The following is a 22983-nucleotide window of genomic DNA, read 5'->3' as shown; positions in this document are numbered from 1 at the left end:
CCTGACCCAGGCTCACAGATGGAGACAAGGCAACCAGCCTCTGGGGTCAGAGCCGCTGCCAGCTTCTGCTTTGAAGCCCTGCCCGTGCGTCCCAGGTACGGTGAGCAGCACTGGAGGCAGGTGTGGGGACGTGAGCTGCACCCCAGACTTGATGCAGGCCTGGGCTGTCTGCACTCATCTGAGCCTCAGTTTCTTTCTCTGCAAAGAAAGCCAGTGACGCCCCCTGCAACACTGGGAGGCTTCAGCAAAGTGGCCGGTGTGGCAGCACAGACTCCCCCATGTCCGGGAAGCAGGGAGGGAGGGACAGCTCCCGGGGGCCTGCAGGGGTGGGCTGCGGAACTGGAAGGACCTCTGCCTCCCTCGCTTCCAGCTCACAAGCCTCATTTTTTTTTTCTTTTTCTTTTCTTAGAGATAGGACCTTGCTCTGTCACCCAGGCTGCAGTGCAGGGACACAAAGCCATGCTAGAAAAGTGGGGGCGTGGGCATCCAAGGGCCCCAGAGACCCTCCCACCTCAGCCTCCTGAGTAGCTGGGACCACAGGCATGCACCACCACACCCAGCTCATCTTTTCAGCTTTTGTAGAGACGGGGTCTTGCTATGTTGTCCAGGTTGGTCTCTTGGCCTCAAACCATCTTCCCACCTGGGTGTCCCAAAGTGCTGAGATTATAGGCATGAGCCACCATACCTGGCCCTCACAAATCTCATTTCTTAAAGCTCAATTCCCTAGCAAGGCTTGGTTTTCCTGCTCATCCCAGCCTTTGTCACACACCCTACTCTGTCTCCTGTTCCTCACGGTACAAATCCAAACCCAGGCCACACAGCCACAGTCCCCGAGAAAGGATGGCAAGGAGGAAGCCTGGGAGGAGAAGCCAGGAGGTCTTTAATGCAGCAGCATGGGACCAGAGGCCCCGGGTGGTCCTTGGCACCCAAATCCATGGCTTTAGAGGGGTCCCCCTTTGGGAACTCTCCTCTCCAATATGGCTTCTCCAACTCTGATGAGCACCCACAGCTGAATAAACAGCTGGGCCAACTGGGGCATTAAATCTTTGGATTTGTGGCCTGCCAAGCAGTGGGGTTTTGCAGAGAGCAGGGCGTTGGGGGGGGCGAGGCAAAGGGAATGTATAGGACAGCTGGGCGTGAATGAGAGGGGCGAGAGGCCAGGGTCACAGAGGACCGGGAACCCCAGGACAGAGGGATTCAGTTAAGCAGCCCTTTACGAAGTCTGAACTCTGGCCTGGGGTTCCCCTGAGAACCTCACAGGAGAGTCCATCAATAAATGAGGCCAGGAGCCCAGCAGCACGGGGGCGGGGGGCAGTGCGGGGGCAGCTGGGGCAAGGGATGCTACAGCAGGGAAACGTGTGCCCAGGTCAGTCTTTGTCCCCTCTGGGCGGCAGCCAGCAGCGCCGGCTGGCAGGGGCTAGCTGGGGTCACCGACTGCTGCCAGTACCAGAAGCATCTGTCGGGACGGGGTCTGGGCCTGCCGCAGGAGCAGGGCTGTCTTTTATTTTACCGTGTTGAAAAATACTTGCTGGTAGGAGAAGCCTCAAATCCAAGGACAAAGAACATATCACCAAATGGCCCCAAAATTACAATGAGCATCAGGAGCTCTGATGGACGGGGTAGAGGCGAATGCAGACGGGGTGGAGGCGAATGGGGACGGGGCGGAGGCGAATGGGGACGGGGCGGAGGCGAATGGGGACGGGGCGGAGGCGAATGAGGGGGTGGAGGTGAATGGGGATGGGGTGGAGGTGAATGGGGTGTGGAGGTGAATGGGGGGTGGAAGTGAATGGGGGAGTGGAGCTGAATGGGGATGGGGTGTAGGTGAATGGGGTGTGGAGGTGAATGGGGTGTGGATGTGAATGCAGATGGGGTGGAGGTGAACGCGGATGGGGTGGAGGCAAATGGGGACGGGGCGGAGGCGAATGGGGATGGGGTGGAGGCGAATGAGGGGGTGGAGGTGAATGCGGACGGGGTGGAGTTGAATGGGGACGGGGTGGAGGTGAATGGGGACGGGGTGGAGGTGAATGGGGACGGGGTGGAGGCGAATGAGGGGGTGGAGGTGAATGGGGACGGGGTGGAGGTGAATGGGGATGGGGTGGAGGTGAATGGGGACGGGGTGGAGGCGAATGAGGGGGTGGAGGTGAATGGGGACGGGGTGGAGGTGAATGGGGACGGGGTGGAGGTGAATGGGGACGGGGTGGAGGCGAATGAGGGGGTGGAGGTGAATGGGGACGGGGTGGAGGTGAACGGGGTGTGGAGGTGAATGGGGTGTAGAGGTGAATGGGGTGTGGAGGTGAATGGGGGGGTGGAAGTGAATGGGGGAGTGGAGGTGAATGGGGATGGGGTGGGGTGAATGGGGTATGGAGGTAAATGGGGTGTGGAGGAGAATGGGGTGTGGAGGTGAATGGGGATGGAAGTGAATGGGGGGGAGGTGAATGGGGACAGGGTGGGGTGAATGGGGACGGGGTGGGGTGAATGGGGACGGGGTGGGGTGAATGGGGACGGGGTGGGGTGAATGGGGTGTGAAGGTGAATGGGCATCAGAGTGGAGACAGCTTTCCTCTCTCTAGGGGCCAGTTCGGTGAGGGCAAGGGATTCTTGCCATCCTCCCTCTCCCATTTCGCAGATGGGAAACAGCCTGAGCTGGGCTGTCACTGGCTCCGGCTAAAGGCTCCAATGAAGACAGGGAGGAAATGTCTCTTCATGAAGGTCACTGGAGGACACTGCGGTCCCCTTCAGGCCGGAGAAGCAGGTGGAGGGGACATGTGAATGCCACAGACAAGCGTGGCTCACCCCACATGGAGAGTGACTCCTTCTATGTGCGGGGCTGCGGGACATTTGGCGTTTTGTGAGATGCCTTCATGCGAGCAGAGGGTGATGCTCACCTCGGACCGGGAGTGAGCCCGAGTTCTGCCGGCGCGGTCTCTGGCTGGCAGACTGTGCACGCACTCCACCGGGGCAGGGGACACGCACATGCACTTGCCATCAGTGCATGGCCACAGCACACACCAAGAGTTTACAGAATAAACAAATGAAATGTACTTCCCTTTTACAGCGGAGGGACACGAAATTTACATGGTTCTGGCAACTTAACCAAGGGAAGACAGAAACCGGTATCTTTCCTGGCAGAGAACAGAAAAAAGAAATCAGAAGAGAATAAGACACCTTGAATCCTCCTGTCCCAGGGGCTGGTCCAGGTAGTGTCCACCCACGGAGGACAGCAGGGGCAGGGGACAGCCAGTTGTGAGGACACCAGCACTGAGAACCTGGCATCCAGGCACCCTAACCCTTTGTTTTCTGCCATCCCCCAGCCCACTGCATCTGTGATCCTCGGTCACTGCTCTGCATGGCAAATGCCAGGATGCCTGCAGAGAGCACTGAACATTGAGTCAGAGCTACCTGGGTCCTGAGTGTGGATGTGATGGGCCCCGGGCCTCAGTTTCCTTGTCTGCACAGTGAGGAAGTGACATCACCCGCCCAGGACATTGCCCGGATGGAAGGGGAACTGTTGGCTCTGCCTGGGACACAAAAGCATGATATAACTTTCCTTCCATTCTCACCCTGTCAGGGTCCACCCAGCGCCTACTCCCTGGGAGGAGTGTCAGCCGCCAACCGCTCCACCCTCCAAGCAGGATTGCACTGGCCCTGGCCCTGAGTTCCCTCGCCTCCCAGCCTGGGCCAAAGCTCCCATCCCACCGAGTGCCTGCACACTTGTCCCATCCATTTCAGGACCAAATCAAGCTCCCTTCTGGCCTTGGGAGGGTTGGAGCCTTCAGCCAACGGCTCGGTAGAGGAGCTAAAGAGGATGGCCGAGCTCACAAGTTTCATCAGAGAATCAAAACCAAACCTCAGAATTCTGTCTCGCAAACCATCAGCCTAGGTTTATTTTCAATCTTCCCTTCCCTTCTTTGAGAGGAGGCCCCAGCGACCCCCACAAGCCAGACTCAGCTCTGGCCAGTGGCCATGGGGTTTCAAATTTCGAAAGGGGCCTTTTGCAAAACGTTCAGTTTCAAGCTCTCGTTCGATTGCCCACATCCTGTCCAAGCTTCCTGGGGGAGTGAGATTTATTTAAGAAAGGAATCAGATCCCCACATTCATGCCATTGAGTGAACACATGCGCCGTCCCAGGCAATTTCAAGGATTAAGGTTACATATCTCTTAATGAGTCGCAGGCGGAGGGCAAAGTGGAGTTGGCTGGAGGAGGAGGTGCTATTCCCCCGTACCAGGGACCCCAGTTCTCTGCCAGGGATATAATTTGTGCCCCATATGACTGTACAATTCTTCTTTTGTGCCTTCACTCATTCTTTCATTCAACTAGCATTCTTACTGATCAGTCCCTCTGCACTGAGTTCTGTACTGGTCAGTGAGGAGTCTGAGGTGCCCAGGACAGAGCACCTACAGCCAGGGAGCTGAAGCCCTGAGTAGGGAAGCAGACACCTAAACAAATCATGACCAAGCAACAGAGGTTATGGATAAAGGTCAAATTCATGGCCATCTAACATTCAGAGTGCGGAGCGACATAGCCCACCTTGGGGAGGGAAGCAAGTGAAGTCTTGCATCTGTGGAGCAGTGTGAGGGTGGCCATGGAGAGGGCCAGGGGCAAAGGCACAGAGATACGCACACCCGGAGACCCGGGGAGGCTCTGCAAGGCAGCACACGAGGCCAGGGAGCATGTAGTGGGAGGTGTGGCAGGAGGCCAGTGAGCTGGGGCTCTATCCTGGGGCCGATGGGAGGTGTGGCAGGAGGCCAGTGAGCTGGGGCTCCGTCCCGGGGCCGATGGGAGGTGTGGCAGGAGGCCAGTGAGCTGGGGCTCTATCCCGGGGCCGATGGGAGGTGTGGCAGGAGGCCAGTGAGCTGGGGCTCTGTCCGGGGCCGATGGGAGCCACCAGCAGGCTCTCAGGAGCAGGGACTCCGGGGCATGCATTCTAGAGAGACGGCTCCAACCCCACCTCCCCGAAGAGAACAGAGTGGAGGTGGGGGCAGAAAGACCAGCCCAAGATGAGGGAAGCCTGCACCGCATGGTGGTGGCTCAGATGAGAAGTGGGGACTCGCGGGCTCACCGAGGATGCGCAGAGGAGGGATGGGCGCTTTGGTGGAGACTGAACGGCAAAGGCGGAAGGAGGCAGCAGGGATGATGCTTGGAACGGCGCTTGCCTGACAGCCCGGCTGCCTGCGGGATATCACTGTTTCTCAGGCAACCACTTTAAGAAACTCAGAGTGAAAAGCAGTGGAGGAAAAAGAAAAGGTCAACTCATATTTCAGTCTACCTTTAGTTTGTCATTTGGCAAAACATCGAAGAGAAATACTTGAACGTCAACCAGGGAAGACCAAACCCTGACACTCAGCAGAGACTTTGTTAACACGTGTGGTGCTTGAGTGAAGAGCAGGGTTCAAAGCTCACAACCACCCAGATCATCATCAAGTAGAACTCAAGCGACAGCCAAGCATAAACCCCCCCAGGTCCAGTCACTTCTCTTTCCTCTTAGATGTCCAAACACCCCATGGACCTGAGCCCAGGGAGCCAAAGCCACTGGCCATCTCTGACCATGGCTAGAGTGCTGTCCTCCCAGGCTCTCCTCAAAGCCAGGGAGAGAAGCAAGGGGACCTTCCTGTGAGCGTCAGGACCAGCTCAGCTGGCCCAGCTAATGACAGCGCCCAGGGCCTTGGCTTCATAGCACCTATCACGAGTGTAATTAAATACTTTTGCCAGAAACATTTGATTAAAATCTCTCGCCCAAGACTTGGAGCTCGATAGGGGCAGAGGTAGTATCTGTCTGTCTTCTTGCTGTTTATCACCCAGCCTGTGGCACATAGAAAGAACCCAATACTTTTTGAATAAATGAACGGCTGGATGAACAGCTAACTGACGTAACGTTTCCTGATATCTAGACCTTCTGGTGGGCCATAATGGCATAAAAAGACCTTGTCCTCAGAAGCGCATAGCGGATGGTGTGATGTGGCTCTGGCGTCAGTATGGAGGAGTGGGAAGGGACAGATGTGAACAGAGGACTGTGGGAAGCTAAGGGGGAGGGCAGGGGGCTGTGAAGGGGTTGGGGGGGTGACAATTGTGTCAGGCCCAGCACAGGCTGAGTGGCCAGTGGGAGGGATGTGAAAACTAGAATAACTGTAAGTTGCTGAATGCTGTAAGGCTGTTTTGCCTCATTAACCAAGGAATTCTGTGGGCAGGGGCGGGGGGTGCCAGTGACAACCTAACTCCTGTCTCCTGTATCAGCTTGCTGGCACCAGGCGAATCTCAGGGTCTAACCTGAAGCCGTCTATACTGACGCTGCTGCCCAACCCCGGCTCAAAGGTCGCCCTGCCACCAGCACAGTCAAAGCTCCTCCTATAAGGGGCTGGAGCTCACCCAGATGGAAAACGGCGGACCTAGAAGAGTCAGAATAGGGGTCCCAGGTGCCCAAAATTAAGAAAGGGGAGTCTACATGATGTGCCCTGACGTAGCAGGCCCATATCAAGTCCTCACGAAGGAGAGGGCGGTATCCACACCTGATGACCAAGAACCCATTGCCAAGTTCAAAGGAAGAACGTGAGAACAGCAGTGAGAGATGAAATCCAGGGTCAGGAGCCAGGCAAGACAAGAGGAGAAGAGAAATGGTCAGTGTGAGGCGTACAGGGGGCCCTGAATACCTATTTGTGGAATGGAGAAGGGAGGGAAGGACAGAGGGGTGAAGGGTGGGTCTTGTGCATGTGTCCTACACAGAGCGTGGGTGTTGTCAACTCACTTTTCTGGTTGTGTGTTTCCTGGTAGAAGAGCATGCCATGCCGTCTTGAAGGTCGGGACTGGCCTGGAATACCGTCCAGACCGGCATTCTTCCTAGAACTTAGTTGAACTCTCCAATCTTCCGGAAGAGGGGAATTTGAGTATCACATCCATTTGAGAGCTTTTAAATTAATGCATTTGAAATCATAAAATATAGCTACTTTGGGTGAGGATGAAGAAAGTTGGCAAGTAACGTTTCTGAGGCATCTACTTCCACCCAAGTACCATGCTGCGTGTGTGACACATATTAAATAAGCTCCTGGGAAACGACACATCCACTCAGGCAGGCAGGTATTGTTATTCTCATCTACCAGACGAAGCTGAGGCTGAAAGTTAAGGGCTGCTCCTAGCCACAGTCCCACAGCCACACCACGGAGGAAGGTGGTTTGCTTGGAAAGGCATGGAGTGCGCCCACTCACTGGAGGCATAAAAACAAGACTGGGTTATTTTTGATCTCCTGTCTTGGCAGAGGCAAGGGCAGCTTTCGGGAAGACCTGGGGCTTCCATTCCACCATGCCAAGCCAGCATTGCCCAAGGATGGGCCAATGTCCAGGGCAGTCCGAACTGCCAGTATCCTGTCTCACTGTCTGGCACTGGACACAGGAAGCAGGACTCAAGGCAGAATCTGGACTCGTGTAGGAGGATGCCACAAACCATCTGACACACAGCACACCTCCCCAAAGAATAGCTCCCAGGCCATTCTCAGACAGGCCGTCCTGGTTCCAAATAAGCATGTGTATTTTTAGTTATTCGTTCATTCACTCAGCAACAATTTACTGGGCGCTTCCGAGGCACAGAGCTGGCAGGCACCAGGGATACAGAGAATAATTTGACCCAGTTCCTTGCCCCTGCGGCACATCAGTTTAATGATGACATGTAAACAAACACCCACGATGGAGGGTGGGTGCTCTGATTGAGTTATTTATGCCACGGTGTGAAGCTGGGGCATGACTACTCTCTGTGGAACAGTCAGGGAAGAGTCCTAGCATGAGTTCACTCATTCACTGCCTCACACTTGAATAAGCTAATTCACTAATTTATTGACTCATTCACTTATTCACTTACTCATTCCCATAGCCAATTTATTCCTTGATTACATACTCATTCACTAATTCACTTTTTTATTCATTAACTGTAATATATCCATCACTCGGCTATCCCTCTATTTATTCACTCAGTAATTTGTTTCATTCGCTGACTCATTTATTTACCCAGTTAATTTGTTCAGTTGTTTCCTCTTTCTTTAATGTATTCATTTGTAAACTCACTCAATTCTAGACTTATTAATTCATTCATTTGGGTCTTCATTGAGTCATTAACTCATTGACTGATTCATACATGGGCTCACCCACTCATTTATTTCCTCATTACTAATTGACTTTCATTTATCTGTTAATTCATAAATTCATTCAGGCATCCACAGATCCAATGATTCACTCACCCATTTACACATTGGTCTTTCATTTCTTGACTCCTTGACCTACTATCTTCCATTCATTCACTCACTGACTTAGTCTTTCATCATCCACTCATTCACTTTGTGACATTTTTACTTACACGTGAGCTCATCCTCTCATTAACTCACCATGCATTTATGCACTAATCACTGATTCAGTTATTTATGGACCCATTGTTGATCCATTCACCCATTTGTGTACTCCTTCACATTCTCATTACTTCATTTATTCATTCCTTGTTCACTCCAAGACTAACTTGTTCATGTACTGCTTCACTCCTCCATTCTTTTATTCACCATGTATTCACCTATTCATTCAACAGGTGATTACTGCATGTGCTCTCCATGTCAGGCACAAGGGGCAGAGCAGTGAAGGCGAGGAGTGTGGTCCCCAGCTTTGTGGAGCTACAGACTAGGGAGTCTGTCACTGGCTCAGGAGCCATCTCTTCCACAACTCACCTGACACTAAGATTGAGCTGAAGGCACACCTTCTGTGCTTCTAGAAAGCCCATCTACCTGCCCTATTTTATGAAATTGCTCTATTTATAAGTGGGTCTCCACCTAATCTCACAGAGAGCCCATCTACCTGCCCTATTCTATTGAATGGCCAAATTTATAAGTGGGTCTCGGGCCAGGCACAGAGGCTTACACCTGTAATCCCAGCACTTTGGGAGGCTGAGGCAGGCGGATCACGAGGTCAAGAGATCGAGATCATCCTGGCCAACACGGTGAAACCCCATCTCTACTGAAAAAAAATACAAAAATCAGCTGGGCGTGGTGGTGGTGCGCCTGTAGTCCCAGCTACTCAGGAGGCTGAGGCAGGAGAATTGCTTGAACCCGGGAGGCAGAGGTTGCAGTGAGCCAAGATCACGCCACTGCACTCCAGCCTGGTGACAGAGCAAGACTCCATCTCAACATAATAATAAGAAGAAGGAGGAGGAGGAGGAGGTGGAGGAGAAGAAGAAGGAGGAGAAGAAGAAGGTCTCCATCTAATCTCACAGAGCCACTTGGTGAGTGGAACTAGACTAAAGTCATATATACATGCCACTCCTGACATGAGGTCTGACAAGAATCAGCATCATAAATGTTGAGCTGAAATTAACACCTTAATATTTGTTATTTTAGTACTCGCTTAGATATTAGCTGCCAGAAAATAGTAAAATATGGGGTATAGAGGTCTCCCACCACCACTTCCAAATAAATCAACTCACTAGAATTTGTAACTGAGATAATGAAAAAAAATCAATGTAAGTAGCATGCAAAAATGTCTAAAATATATCCATAGTACATGCAGAATGGTACTATATACTATTAAAATAAAGATATAAAAGATTAAGCTTTCATTTCATAAAAGTTCATAGTGCAGAACTGAAATACTTATAATCTTTGTTTCAAAACACATTTTAATCACTGATTCATTATTTGCCCTCTTCTAATTTACTTTTTCATAGATTTATTTTCCATGAACCAAAATACAAAAGCAAGAACACTGAACATTTTAACACCTGTGTCTGACCTCATTATAGACAGAAACAACAGACTGAATCTTTTCTGTTAAATGGATTTCAGAGAAGCAAAATTGTGTTGATCATAATTCTTGCTTCATGAAATGTTATCATTTAAATATTCTTGGCCATTCTAGTTTTTTTGTTGTTCATGTTAGTTACTCATTTTCAAAAACAAAGTCAACAACAAAGAATTTACTCCCAAGGAAGAGGGGAGAAATTGACTATTATTTAAATCTTTCCATTATCTCCTCAAACAGTGGTAAAACAGTTAACCCAAGTTAAACAAATCTTTGTTTTATAATATAATCTCCCAATTGGTCACAAGTGGCCATTGTAATTTTACTAGCATAAATACTTTGTATTTGTTTAACTATTTATTATTTGTAACAAAAGAATAAAACTCAAGAGAACCACAACTAACTCAAGAACAAGATCTTTGGCGAAGGCTAGAATCTGTCTATAAGCTCCTTAATCTAAGAGGTAGCAAACCAAGCCTCTTTTTAAATGGATCTCATTTTGCAAAATGAGTTATCCATGACACTTGGCAGGTACATTCTTATCATTGGTTCAGACATGGTCTTTTTGGATTTAATGATTGCATGAAATCATTTCTTCTTTTAAAATAATAAATCATCATCATCTGTAACAAAAAGGCCAAACTAAGAATAAAACCTTAATCTGACTCGCCCTGTTCTACACACTCCTTGGCCACATGGGTAACAGTCAAGATCTTCATCCTTCAGATAATTATTAAAACAGCCAAGTTACGTCCATTCTATGCGGGTACAAAGCAGATACAGAAAATAATGAAATACCCTTATCATTGGTTCATAATTGGCACTTATTTATTTAGTTAACCACGTGTTTGTTTAATTTTAACTTCTTTTGTCTTAATGAATCAAACATCCAGGAACCCACAGCAAACTAAGAACAGAACATTGACTATTAAATGTCTCTATCTAGATGCTTCTTACGCAAAGTGGTGGCAAATTTAATCTGTTTTCTTTTTCTTGACGGACCAAGGTATTTCAGAACTGAATTAATTATATTTCTTGCTTTACAACATACCCTCAGGATCGGTCCACGCCTTAACCGTTTTTTCTTTACTCATGAATATACTTGTTTGTTGATCCATTCACTTATCCGCTAATCAGATAAAATTAGTATCTGTGAACCCTCTCAAGCTCCACTACTACATTCTCAAATTTTCCTGACATCATTATTCCCACAAAGGTTTACATACTAGTTCTTTCTTTTTTTTTTTTGCAATGGACCTCAGTTGTTCACAAAATGATTGATCATAATTTTCATTCAGATGCATTCCATTCAAATCACTAGCCCAGACATGGCCCCTCTACATTTAATTTGAACAACTTTTAGACATCACGATGAACAAGAAGGAACCACCATCTTAATTAGCAACTAGAATACTGACTCCACAAATGAGTAACAGCCTTTATCAAGAGGAGAGTCTTTAATAATCAACAAGACAAACATACCATGTGACATTTAACTATTGAAAATGAATGGAAAAGCTAAGTTTTTTTTCTCATACTGAGTTTGTGCTAAATTGGATTAATTTCAGTTCATACACATTCTCATCATAGGCCTATGCATGGCCTTTTAAAATTTAATTATCTTTTCAAATGACAGTTGCAATCGTGAACTAACAACCCAAGCCAAGAACTTCATTACTTACATTGCAAGACATTCTCCTTACTCAGAGGGCTAAAGTTCCTCATCACAGGGAATAATTAAATCAGCTCTGGTCTATCCATCCTGTAGATGATATTACCAAAGGAAAAAGGATATTACCAAATGAAAAGACCTAGATTTAGGTTTCCATTTCGTGAACAGGAAGTAACCATCGCAGAAATTGATCACAAACAATGATTTATTCCACATTCTTATCTCCAGCTCTTGAATGGAGCTCCATCTTATTAATTAACGTATTATTCATTTTAATACTATTAGGAATACCCTTAAATGAACCACCCAACATAAAACTATGAGAGTTACACACATCTGACTCCATATTCCATACCCACAGAGCTAAAAATGTAGAGCTCCTCTTTTAAAAAGCCCTCTGTTGTGCAAAACTGTAGTCGCCATGAACCCTGATTTACAATACAGTCTTATCATTGGTCCTTACATAGCCTTCATTGATTATATTCTGCATTTTTTTAATCATACACTAAATACCCTAAGCAGACCACCCCGACAATGACAAGAACTTGCATCGTTACTCACACGGAACCATCTTCATCATTACAGAATCATTGTTGGCTTGAGTGTGTTCATTCTATGGAGTTGAAAGCAGATGGCAAAAAAAAGGAAAAATAAATATGCATTATTTTATACCTTTAAAAATTTATACACAAACTATGCAGGAGTATCTCTTACCAAAAAAGGAGTGGAAATATCAAAAGTTGTCTCAATTGATCCTATGTTTCCCTCTTTGATTTGCTTAGCTATTTATAATTAGGTATTGATAAATTTGTGAAATTATTTATTTGTTTCTCTTAACAAAGTAGACAAACTCGAACTCGCCACTCTCCCACGGCAGAAACATTGACTATTACCATTCTTTGTCTATATGATCCTCAAGCAAAAAAGAAATACTCCTGACTTATTAATTTAATTCATAAAACCCAGTGTTTTGGGATATTAAAAATATATAATTCCACAGATGTTCTTATTTGCGTGTAACATATTCTCATCCCTGATCTTCTTTAATTTTGTGTATAGATGTAGTCATTTATTCATTCTTTTATACTACAATGAATACCTATGACTAAACACCCCACCCCACCCAAGGACAAGAACATGGTGCATTACTTGTATAGGTCTGCAGCCTCCTTTCCCAGAGACTTACCCGCCATGGTCTTTACCAACGATAATCATTTCTGGAGGGTAGAAAGCAAATGGTAAAAAGAATGAAACATCCTAAATTTTAACTGTGCTCTAATACTCTAATGAATGCAAGGTTAGCAAGTTTAGATTAATTTTTTAAAATTGGGTCATGTTCTTTTTACAATTGGCTAAAAAAGTCCCTCTTCTTTGTCACACTAATTATTAATTTTGCATTTAAAATGGATGTCTTTCCAATTGCAACAAAAGCAAAAATTGACATATGGAATCTAATTAAAGAGTTTCTGTATAGCAAAAGAAACTATCATCAGAGTGAATGGACAACCTACAGATCTATTTATCTGACAAAGGTCTAACATCCAGAATCTACAAGGAACTTAAGCAAATTTACAAGAAGAAAACAAACAACCCCATTAAAAAGTGGGCAAAGGACATGAACAGACACTTCTCAAAAGAAGACATACATGCGGCCAACAAACAAGAAGAAAAGCTCAACATCATTGATGATCAGAAAAATGCAAATCAAAACCACAGTGAGATACCATCTCACACGTCAGAACGGTGATTATTAAAAAGTCAAGAAGAAACAGATGCTGACAAGGTTGCACAGAAATAAGAACACTTTTACACTGTTGGTGGAAATGTAAATAAATTAGTTCAACCACTGTGGAAGACAATGTGGTGATTCCTCAAAGATTTAGAAGCAGAAATACCATTGGACCCAGCAATCCCATTACTGGGAATGTACCCAAAGGAATGTAAATCATTCTGTTATAAAGACACATGCACACATATGTTCACCGCAGCACTATTCACAATAGCAAAGACATGGGATCAACCCAAATGTCCATCAATGACAGACTGGATAAAGAAAGTGTGATACATACACACTATGGAATACTACGCAGCCATCACAGGGATAAGAACATGTCCTTTGCAGGGACATGGGTGGAACCGGAAGCCATTATCCTCAGCAAACTAATGCAGGACCAGAAAACCAAACACCGCATGTTCTCACTTCTAAGTGGGACCTGAACAAAGAGAACACATGGATGCAGGGAGGGGAACAACACACACTGGCACCTGTCAAGGGAGTGTGGGGAGAGCATCAGGAAAAACTGCTAACGCACGCCGGGCTTAATACCTAGGTGATGCGTTGACAGGTGCAGCAAACCACCATGGCACACACTTACCTGTGTAACAAGCATGCACATCCTGCACGTGTACCCCGGAATAAAATAAAATAAAATAAAATAAACAAAATAAAATAGATTGATGCCTTTGAACCCACCACCTGAATCAAGAATGAGAGCTCTCTACAAAACACGTCAGCTTCAATGCCTCCACAAATGCACTCAACAACCTAAATCTTTGGACTTCCCATATGCAGAATTAGATTCATCTAAACACTCGTTTCAAAGCAATTTCATACCAATGAACAGTGCTTGATACCACTTAATTCATCCATTCACAAGCCAGTTTGGCCAATTATTCATTCTTTGTAAAGAAACAGAACAATGTGTAAACTCTCAGAAACCCAGAACATGTCTGATAATGTGCATCTATGTATATCCTCCTTATACAAAAACTTGTAAGAGCCAGAATATTTGCCTTAAGAAGAAGACACTCTCAGAAACCAGTTACATCACAACCCTTATTTCCAGACATGTTTGCTACTGGCCCTTGCTTTATCCTTTTAGCTAACTGATTATTATTAACTTATGCATTTGTTCATTATTAAGATAAAATCAGTATCCTTGTACATGATCTAGACTATAACATGGATAATCATAGCACATGCACAGTTGCTCATTACCAAAGTAATAGCACATGACATCACTTTGTAATGGAATTTAGTGAGAACAATAGCTCTTGTTATAAAACAAATTCTTGCCACTGGCCCTCTTTAAAATTAGTCTTTTATTTATATAAACAGCATTCCTTTTTAGGGATAAAGCAAACAACCAGGAAACCAAAGACAACTCAACATAAACATGGACAACTCACACATTTGTCTACATGTTCCTCATTCTGATAGATTAAAAAACCAACACGAGTCCCACTTCCTGAGCAATAGATCAGTACTGTGACTTGCTTCAGTACACGTGTTATAGTTGGTCCAGGTGTGGCCATGTTTTTATTCACTTATTTCTTTTACTTGAGTTCTGCATGCATTAATTCACTTGTAATAACATAATCATTATCCATGAATCACAAAAGCACAAGAACTGAATTTTCTTTTTTTTCTTGAGACAAGGTCTCACTTTGTTGCCCAGGCTGGAGTGCAATGGTGCGATCTCGGCTACTGCAACCTCTACCTCCCGGGTTCAAGCAATTCTCCTGCCTCAGCGTCCCAAGTAGCTGGGATTACAGGCACTTGCCACCACTCCCAGCTAATTTTTGTATTTTTAGTAGAGACGGGGTTTCACCATGTTGGTCAGGCTGGTCTCAAACTCCTGACCTTGTGATCCACCTGCCTTGACCTCCCAAAGTGCTGGGATTACAGGTTTGAGCCACCTCGCCCAGCTGATAACTGAATATTTTTAACTACTGTCTACAGGATCATTTCCAACTAAGCAATAGACTAGGTTTATTTTATATTGGAGGTTAAACTTCCTGACTTCTATTATTCATCATCCTTGACTCATACTCACGAGTCATCATCTCTGGACCAAGCCACAGACTATCAATCTTTTTCTTCATTTAGATTTTGTCTGTTTCATTTATTTATTAATTTACTAATTCATAATAAAGAAATAGAAATGAACCAGAACAAATAGGATGAGAGCTGTAATAATCCTGCTGTCTATCTGTAGATCAGTTCCTACAGAAATGAGACTTGTTTCTTGAACTGACTTCATTGTTTCAAATATGCGTTACTCAACATAATGCTTCATATCATCTCCATGTTCATTTTTGGGCCATGGTTAGTCTTCTTTGATTATATTTTCTACTTATTAATAATGCATTGACCACTCTTTTTTTTTTTTTTTTTTTTTTTTTTTTGAGACAGAGTCTTGCTTTATCGCCAGGCGCCAGGCTGGAGTGCAGTATGCGATCTTGGCTCACTGCCACCTCCGCCTCCTGGATTCAAGCAATTCTCCTGCCTCAGCCTCCTGAGTAACTGGAACTACAGGCTTGTGACACCATGCCCAGCTAATTTTTGTATTTTTTTAGTAGAGATGGGGTTTCACCACATTGGCCAGGATGGTCTCGATCTCTTGACCTTGTGATCTGCCCGCCTCGGCCTCCTAAAGTGCTGGGATTACAGGCGTGAGCCACCGCGCCCGGCTGCATTGATCACTCTTAAATGGCCCAAACAAAGACAAGCACTTTGACGATTACTCACATTTGTCTGTATGTTCCTTAAAACGACCCTAGTGCAGTGGCCATGGCAGGATCAGTGCAGGGAGTGACTGTTCTGAGGATTCCAAGGAAGAGCAGAAGACACAATTTGAGACTTTCGATCATTAGTTCTTTCATTCTGCCTTCCATTTGCTCTGTCAGTTGGTATTTATTGATTTATGTTAATATTTGCTTATTTTCCCCTTAATAAAATAAGTTCTGGACTTACAATTGACCCAGCTGACCTGAGAACTGCTGAAAATCACATAGCCGTTGAGAACTACTAACCAGTGTTACTGCTCTATCAATTGTTATACGATTCTTAGCCAGAGAGTTAAAACCACGGGCCCATTTATTACCCATTCCAAATTAATTAATAGTATTTCTTTCCTTGCCACATATGTTAACAATTAGAATATGCCTCTCTCTCTTCATGTTTAATCATTTAAATCTTTGTGTGATTCTTTCATTGATTCATTGATATTAATATAGTCACAATTCATGAACCGTAAAATTGGAAGCAAATAACTCTTGATATCTCTAATATCTATCTAACGGATTTTTTTCAACAGAGGAATAAATTAGATTTCTATTATATTGAATCTCAGAGTTCCAGACTCTTAATATTCATCATCCATGACTCAAACACCACCAGCTGTCATCGCTGGTTCAAGCTTGGACCTCATTTTCTTGATTCATGTCTATGTGTTTTTATTGATTAATTTACCAGTTCATCACTAACAATAAGATAATTACCTAAGAGCCATAAAAACTTGAGAGTAAAATCCTTAAATAGCTCTAATATCTGTCTATGTCATTATTACTAACAGCAGTATACCTCTTTCATTAATTAAATTCAATGTTTTCATTAATTAAATCCAATGTTATATATATGCATTAAAAAACATAATGCTTTATATTAATTCCATTTTTACCAATGGGCCAAAGTTTATCTTCAATGATTATATTTAGTACTTCTTAATACTGCCACAAATATCTTTTTTAAAAAACACTGAAACCAAGAACATTGACTATCACTCACACTGGTCTCCATACACCATATTACACACAGATGCAACCACAGAGCTTACCGTGAAAAAGGAATGATAAGATCAGCTGAGTGCGTTTATTCTGCGGAATACAGAGCACCAGAGATGACCAGAAAAGACTAAGACATTATCTGCATTATTCTTTGCATTCATTCTTCCATTTCTTCAGTCATCTAGCTAATTTGGGACAATTTATTTTACTTACTCTACGTAGCCAGACAATATCAGTCACGCCACTGACACAAACATAAACATTCATTATTATTTACCACTGTCTACAACATCCCTAACTAAAGAAATAAAAAGTTATACCACTTATTCCCTAATGGTATTGGTATTTTCAATATATATCGTAGGTTTTCTTCTCACTCTGTTGCCCAGGTTGAAGTGCAGTGGTGTGATCTTGGCTCACTGCATCCTCCATCTCCCAGGTTCAAGCAATTCTCCTGCCTCAGCCTCTCAAGTAGCTGGGATCACAGGCACGCACCACCACGCCCAGCTAACTTTGTATTTTTACAAACCCCAGAGATGGGGTTTTACCATGTTGCCCAGGCTGGTCTCAAACTCCCAACCTCAGGTGATCCGCCTGCCTCGGTCTCCCACAGTGCTGGGATTATGAGTACGAGCCACAGTGCCTGGCCATATCATAGTTTTTCTTGCCTCACAAACTATTTTTATAATTGGACAATGCTTAGTCTCATCCAACATAATTGATTTGTGTATTTGTTCAGTGGTTCCTTCATCGATCCAATTATAATAATAGATCGAAAACTTGTGCTCACAAAGAGCAAAAACACGACCCTCGCATATTCCTGACATCTGTCTATAGGATCACTTCCAAAAAGGGGAAAAAACTGTATTTCTCTTCTGATGGACCTCAGAGTTCCAGATAGGTATTCACTGTCTAAGATCCATCCATTACCAGGAGTCATGATTAAACCAGGATTAGCTCTGGTGCTCTTCATTGACTGTTACATTATTTATTACTTCATTAATTCACCATTAATAACTTTTAAATGCTATCACTCACAAAACCCCAAGAGGAGCCTCGATATCTTTAATCTGTATCTACACTCATCCTCACAGTTCCACATCCCATCACTATCCTTCGTAATAACACAGGACATGCTCTTCATACAAGCATCCATCAGTATAACACGCCACATCCATTCCATACTTGTCCCTGGGCTACTCATGGCCTTATGGGATTATATGTCATATTTTTTCTTAATACACTATAAACCTTTAAACAAAATACCCAAGATGGGACAAGAACCTTGACTATTACTCACATTGGTCCGTAGCTTCCAGCACAGAGATGGACCATACAGTTCTTAGCCAGTGAAAACCAGCTTCTGTGCTTCCATTCTGAGTACAGAGCAGAAGAGATGACAACAAAAACGAGACCTTCTCTCCATTGATCCTTGCTTTTCAAATACACCTCAAATGAATGAACATGGAAACATTTATACTCATTTAGACATTCATTAATTTGAGGTATATTTCATTTTTTATGAACCACTGGCCAGGTGTGGTGGCTCACGCCTGTAATCCCAGCACTTTGGGAGGCCAAGGGAAGTGGATCACTTGAGGTCAGGAGTTAAAGACCAGCCTGGGCAACATGGTGAAACTCTGGACTTGTCCCTGACCCAGAACTTGAATATGATCAATAATTTATACTGTCTTTCTCATTCAAAGAGGTAACAGGTATTCAAGGTTTCTCTTTAGTTGTTACCAATTTCAGCATATATTAATAGCATTTTTTGTCTTTCCACATATTTTTATAATTGGACAATGCTTAATTTCATTCATCTTTTTTTTTCTTTTGAGGCAGAATCTTGCTCTATCACCCAAGCTGCAGTGACATGATCTCAGTTCACTGCAACCTCCTGGGTTCAAGCAGATTTTTGACTCCCAGGTTCAAGCAATTCACATGCCTCAGCCACCCAAGTAGCTGGGATTACAGGCGCATGCCACCACGCCTGGCTAATCTTTGCATTTTTAGTAGAGATGGGGTTTCACCATGTTGGCCAGGTTGGTCTTGAACTCCTGACCTCAAGTGATCCAACAGCCTTGGCCTCCCAAAGTGCTGAGATTACAGGTAGTCCTTATTCATCTTTATTTGTATATTTATTGATTATCTCATTGATCTCATTATAAATATAAAATAAAATTCATGAACATGAAAATCAAACACATATACTTTCTATTTTTTGCCATCTGTCTGCAGGATCATTTGAAACAGGGAATGGACTAGGTATCTTTTGAGATGGACCTCAGAGATCCAGACACATATTCATCGTTTAGGACTCATACGCCACCAGTGGTCATCACCGATCCAGGATTGGCCCTTCTTTTCTCCATTATTTTCTACATCGTCTGTGGATTAATTCACTAGTTTACTAATAATAACTTTAAACATTTTGATTCACAAAACCCCAAAAAGATATTCCTAATCATTCTGACATTAATATATGTTTTATTATTATTATCCTGTTTTTCATATGTGAATTGCCAATGTAATACTTCTCTTGACTCCTATATCTCTCACTAGATACAATTCACCATCTTTGATTATATTACATGTGTATATATGGTACATTACATGTGTCTTTATAGTACTCTTCCATAAACCACCCAAAGAAATACAAGAAATCTGACCGTTACTCACGTTGGTACACATGCTCCTTCCTAAGCATGGTGCAAACAGAACACGTGATCATGAAGAAGTCCTCAAATCAGAACAAGTACGTCCATTCTAAGGAGTACAGAGCAAAGAAGATGATAACTGTTAATCCTCGCTTCTCACCTACCACCAGTCATCTGTGCTATCATTATCTGCGGTATACTTACTTCATTTTCTCTTTAAAGAACGAACAATTTCAAACTTACAATTAACCAAGAATTTGAACACTGTCTATAATTATCCTGTCTATATCACCACAAGCCAAAGAGGGGACAGACATGCACATTTCCTTCTCTTCAGATTCCACTATTCTCAATACATATTAATAGTGTTTCTTGCCTCACCAAATATTTTTTATAACTGGACAACGATTAACCCTACTCATCCTTATTTACACATGTTTATTGGTTTTTATATTAGCCAATTATAAAAACAGAATCAAAACATGTAAACACAAAGACCAAAACCAAATTCATCTTCTATTCCTGATGCCTGTCTAAAGGATTATCTCAAACACAGAAAATGAGCTAGATTTGTTCTGTGATGGACCTCAGAGTTCTAGACACGTATTCGTCGCATATGACCCACACGCCACCAGCAGTCATCATCGATCCAGGACTGCTCATCTCTTTCTCCATTCATCTCTACCTTGTCTATTGATTGATTCATTAATTCACTAATAGTAATTTTAAGTCTCTATGGGTCAAAAAAATCCCAAGAATAACTTTAATATTCCTAATTTGTATACTGAACCATTCCAACATTGATATACCTCTTTAATGAACAATCCTCAGGTTTTTATACGTGCATCATCAATACAATGCTTCATATCATTTCCTATCTTTCACTGGGGTGTAATTGGATATCTTTGATAATGTCATACACTTTTTATAATACACTGAGTACTCTTAATAAGGCCCCAGAATGAAGTCGAAAATGTTGACTATTCCTCACATCAGTCTGGCTGAGCCTAACCGTGATGCAAGCACAGCATGTGACCGTGGAAGAACTTTTCAGGGTGCACAGTTCATCCATTCTGCAGAGCACAAAGCACAGGGGAGTTCGGAGCATACAATGGGATGTTCTCGCTCATGATTCACCTTTATTTAGTGAGTCATCTAGGCCATCATTATTTGAAGTTTATTTCATTTTCTCTTAAGAAAATGAGCAATTTTGAACTTGCCACTGACCCATACAATGCTTAACCTTATTCATCTTTATTTATTCAAATATTTGCTTATTGATTCTCTCATTGGTCCAATTATAAAATAAAATAAAAATGTTAAAACAGAAAGACCAAAAACAAACTGAGTCTATATTCCTGACATCATACCTATAGAATCATGTGAAACAGAGGAAACTGATTTTGTGATGGACCTCAGAGTTCCAGACACATATTCGTCATATGACTTACATGTCACCAGTAGTCAACATCGATCCAAGATTCTTCCTATTTTTGTCTATGCATTTTTACTTTGTCTAGTAATTAACTCATTAATTTACTGATAATAACTTTAAAATCTTTGGTTTTTAAAAACTTAAGAGCTTTGATATTCCTAATCCCTACAAAGAATTGTTATAACGTTAGATATTTTCATTAATTGTTCTCCATTTTTCATATATGCATTTTTAATATAGTACTTCATATCTTTATGGATATGTGATATGGATAGATTTGGTCATCTTTCATTATATTCCTGTAATACATTGGAATATATTATATAAGAAATACATTCCTATAATATATTCTATTCCTATAATGTTTTATGTCTTTTTATAGTATGAAAAGGTATACCTTTTTATAATCCATTACATTATAGAAATATATATAATATATTCCTGTAATGTATTATACCTTCTTATAATGCATTGATTCCTCTTAAACAAACCACTCAAACCAAGACAACAGCTTTGACCATTACTTACGTTGATCTGTATGCTCCTTCCTAAGCATGGTGCAAACAGAGCATGTGACCTCAGACACATCTTCAAATCATCACAAGTACGTCCATTCTGATGAGTGCAGAGCAGAGAAAATAATAACAAAAATGTGATTTTCATGGTTGATCTTTCCTTTTCACCAATCACTAGTTAAACATTTAGGCAATCATTATTTGAAGCATGAACAACTTTGAACTTGCTGCTAAACCAGAACATGAATATGGTATATAACTTATACTATCTCTTCATTACTGGCCAAAAAGGTTAGGTATGTAAGATTCCTTTTTGGCTTTCATCAATTTAAATACATATTAATAGTACTTGCCTCACCATACATTCTTATAATCGGACAACGCTTAACTTATTTATTTTGTTTATCCATGTATGTTTTATTCTTTCATTGAACCAATTATAAAATAAAAACTCATGAACAAAAAATTCATTCTACCTTCTTGACATCTGTCTATGAATCACTGGGAACAGAGGGAAGAGACTTCAGTGATGGACCTCAGAGTTCCAGACACGTATTCATCGTAAGTGACTCATACTCCACCAGTGCTCATCATCGATCCAGGATTGACCCTCTTTTTCTCCATTCATTTCTATGTTGCCTTTAGATTAATTTATTAATTCACTAATAATAATTTTAAACTCTGTGATTCACAAAACACTAAGAACCCACACTTGATATTCTCTATCTTTATACAGAATCATTCTAACATAGATACATCTGTTTAGTTCTTCTCAGTCTTTCATATATGCATTATCAATAAATATTTCGTATCACTCCTATAAATACCACTGGGACATAGATGGCCATCGTTGACTGTATTATACACTTTTTCATGACGCATTGAGTCCTCTTTAGCAAACCACACAAACCAACACAGGAATTCTGACTATTACTCACATTGGTCTGCACACTCCTTTCCAAGCATGGTGTATAAACAGGGCGCGTGATCATGGAGGAATCCCCAACACAGCACAAGCTGTTCATTCTGAGGAATACAGACCAGAGAAGATAATAACAAAACTGAGACATTTTCAGTATTGACATTTGCTTTTCACCTGTCAATAGTCATTCATGCAATCATTATTTGGAGTATATTTAATTTATTTTCTGAAAATAAAACGAATAATTTTGAAATTGCCACTGACCTGGAAGTCAGACATTACCTATACTTTATTCGGTCATTACCGTCATTAGTCAAAGAAGCCACAGGAATGTGCCTTTATTTCTTGTGGATGTCACTGTTTCATATACATTAATCATGTTTCTTATCTTGTCCCTTAGTTTTATAATTGGACAATGCTTGAATTTATTCATCTTTATTTATTTGTATTTGTTTA

The 22983-nt window shown here is 42.9% G+C and overlaps 1 long non-coding RNA gene, 5 other non-coding genes and 1 pseudogene across 8 annotated transcripts; all 7 read right to left on the bottom strand.

Annotated features, from left to right (window-relative positions):
• Window positions 1-11042: 11042 nt before the first annotated feature.
• Window positions 11043-22679, bottom strand: LOC110569204 (uncharacterized). 3 transcript variants are annotated; one of them, XR_010342136.1, is made up of 4 exons: window positions 21619-22679; window positions 15962-19764; window positions 11992-12647; window positions 11043-11520 (listed from the first exon to the last, which is right to left on the bottom strand). It is a non-coding gene; the product is annotated as an uncharacterized LOC110569204 (long non-coding RNA). The 3 variants fall into 3 exon arrangements; XR_002479334.2 differs by having other exon boundaries at window positions 11043-12647; XR_002479333.2 differs by lacking the exons at window positions 11043-11520; window positions 11992-12647 and having other exon boundaries at window positions 13482-19764; window positions 21619-21705; window positions 22544-22679.
• Window positions 16555-16629, bottom strand: LOC135274408 (small nucleolar RNA SNORD113/SNORD114 family). The gene has a single exon (XR_010342246.1). It is a non-coding gene; the product is annotated as a small nucleolar RNA SNORD113/SNORD114 family (small nucleolar RNA).
• On the bottom strand, window positions 17877-17948 carry LOC135274431 (small nucleolar RNA SNORD113/SNORD114 family). The gene has a single exon (XR_010342261.1). It is a non-coding gene; the product is annotated as a small nucleolar RNA SNORD113/SNORD114 family (small nucleolar RNA).
• LOC135274404 (small nucleolar RNA SNORD113/SNORD114 family) lies at window positions 19276-19347 on the bottom strand. The gene has a single exon (XR_010342242.1). It is a non-coding gene; the product is annotated as a small nucleolar RNA SNORD113/SNORD114 family (small nucleolar RNA).
• On the bottom strand, window positions 20236-20307 carry LOC135274414 (small nucleolar RNA SNORD113/SNORD114 family). The gene has a single exon (XR_010342250.1). It is a non-coding gene; the product is annotated as a small nucleolar RNA SNORD113/SNORD114 family (small nucleolar RNA).
• Window positions 21064-21133, bottom strand: LOC135274418 (small nucleolar RNA SNORD113/SNORD114 family; annotated as a pseudogene).
• On the bottom strand, window positions 22135-22206 carry LOC135274400 (small nucleolar RNA SNORD113/SNORD114 family). The gene has a single exon (XR_010342239.1). It is a non-coding gene; the product is annotated as a small nucleolar RNA SNORD113/SNORD114 family (small nucleolar RNA).
• Window positions 22680-22983: the final 304 nt, after the last annotated feature.

Source organism: Aotus nancymaae, unplaced genomic scaffold (genome assembly GCF_030222135.1).
Source record: "Aotus nancymaae isolate 86718 unplaced genomic scaffold, 86718_ANA_hifiasm-v0.15.2.pri h1tg000011l, whole genome shotgun sequence".
Classification (NCBI taxonomy): Eukaryota; Metazoa; Chordata; class Mammalia; order Primates; family Aotidae; genus Aotus; species Aotus nancymaae.
The sequence above is the reverse complement of the archived record's forward strand: the minus strand, read 5'-3'. Positions and strand labels throughout refer to the sequence as shown.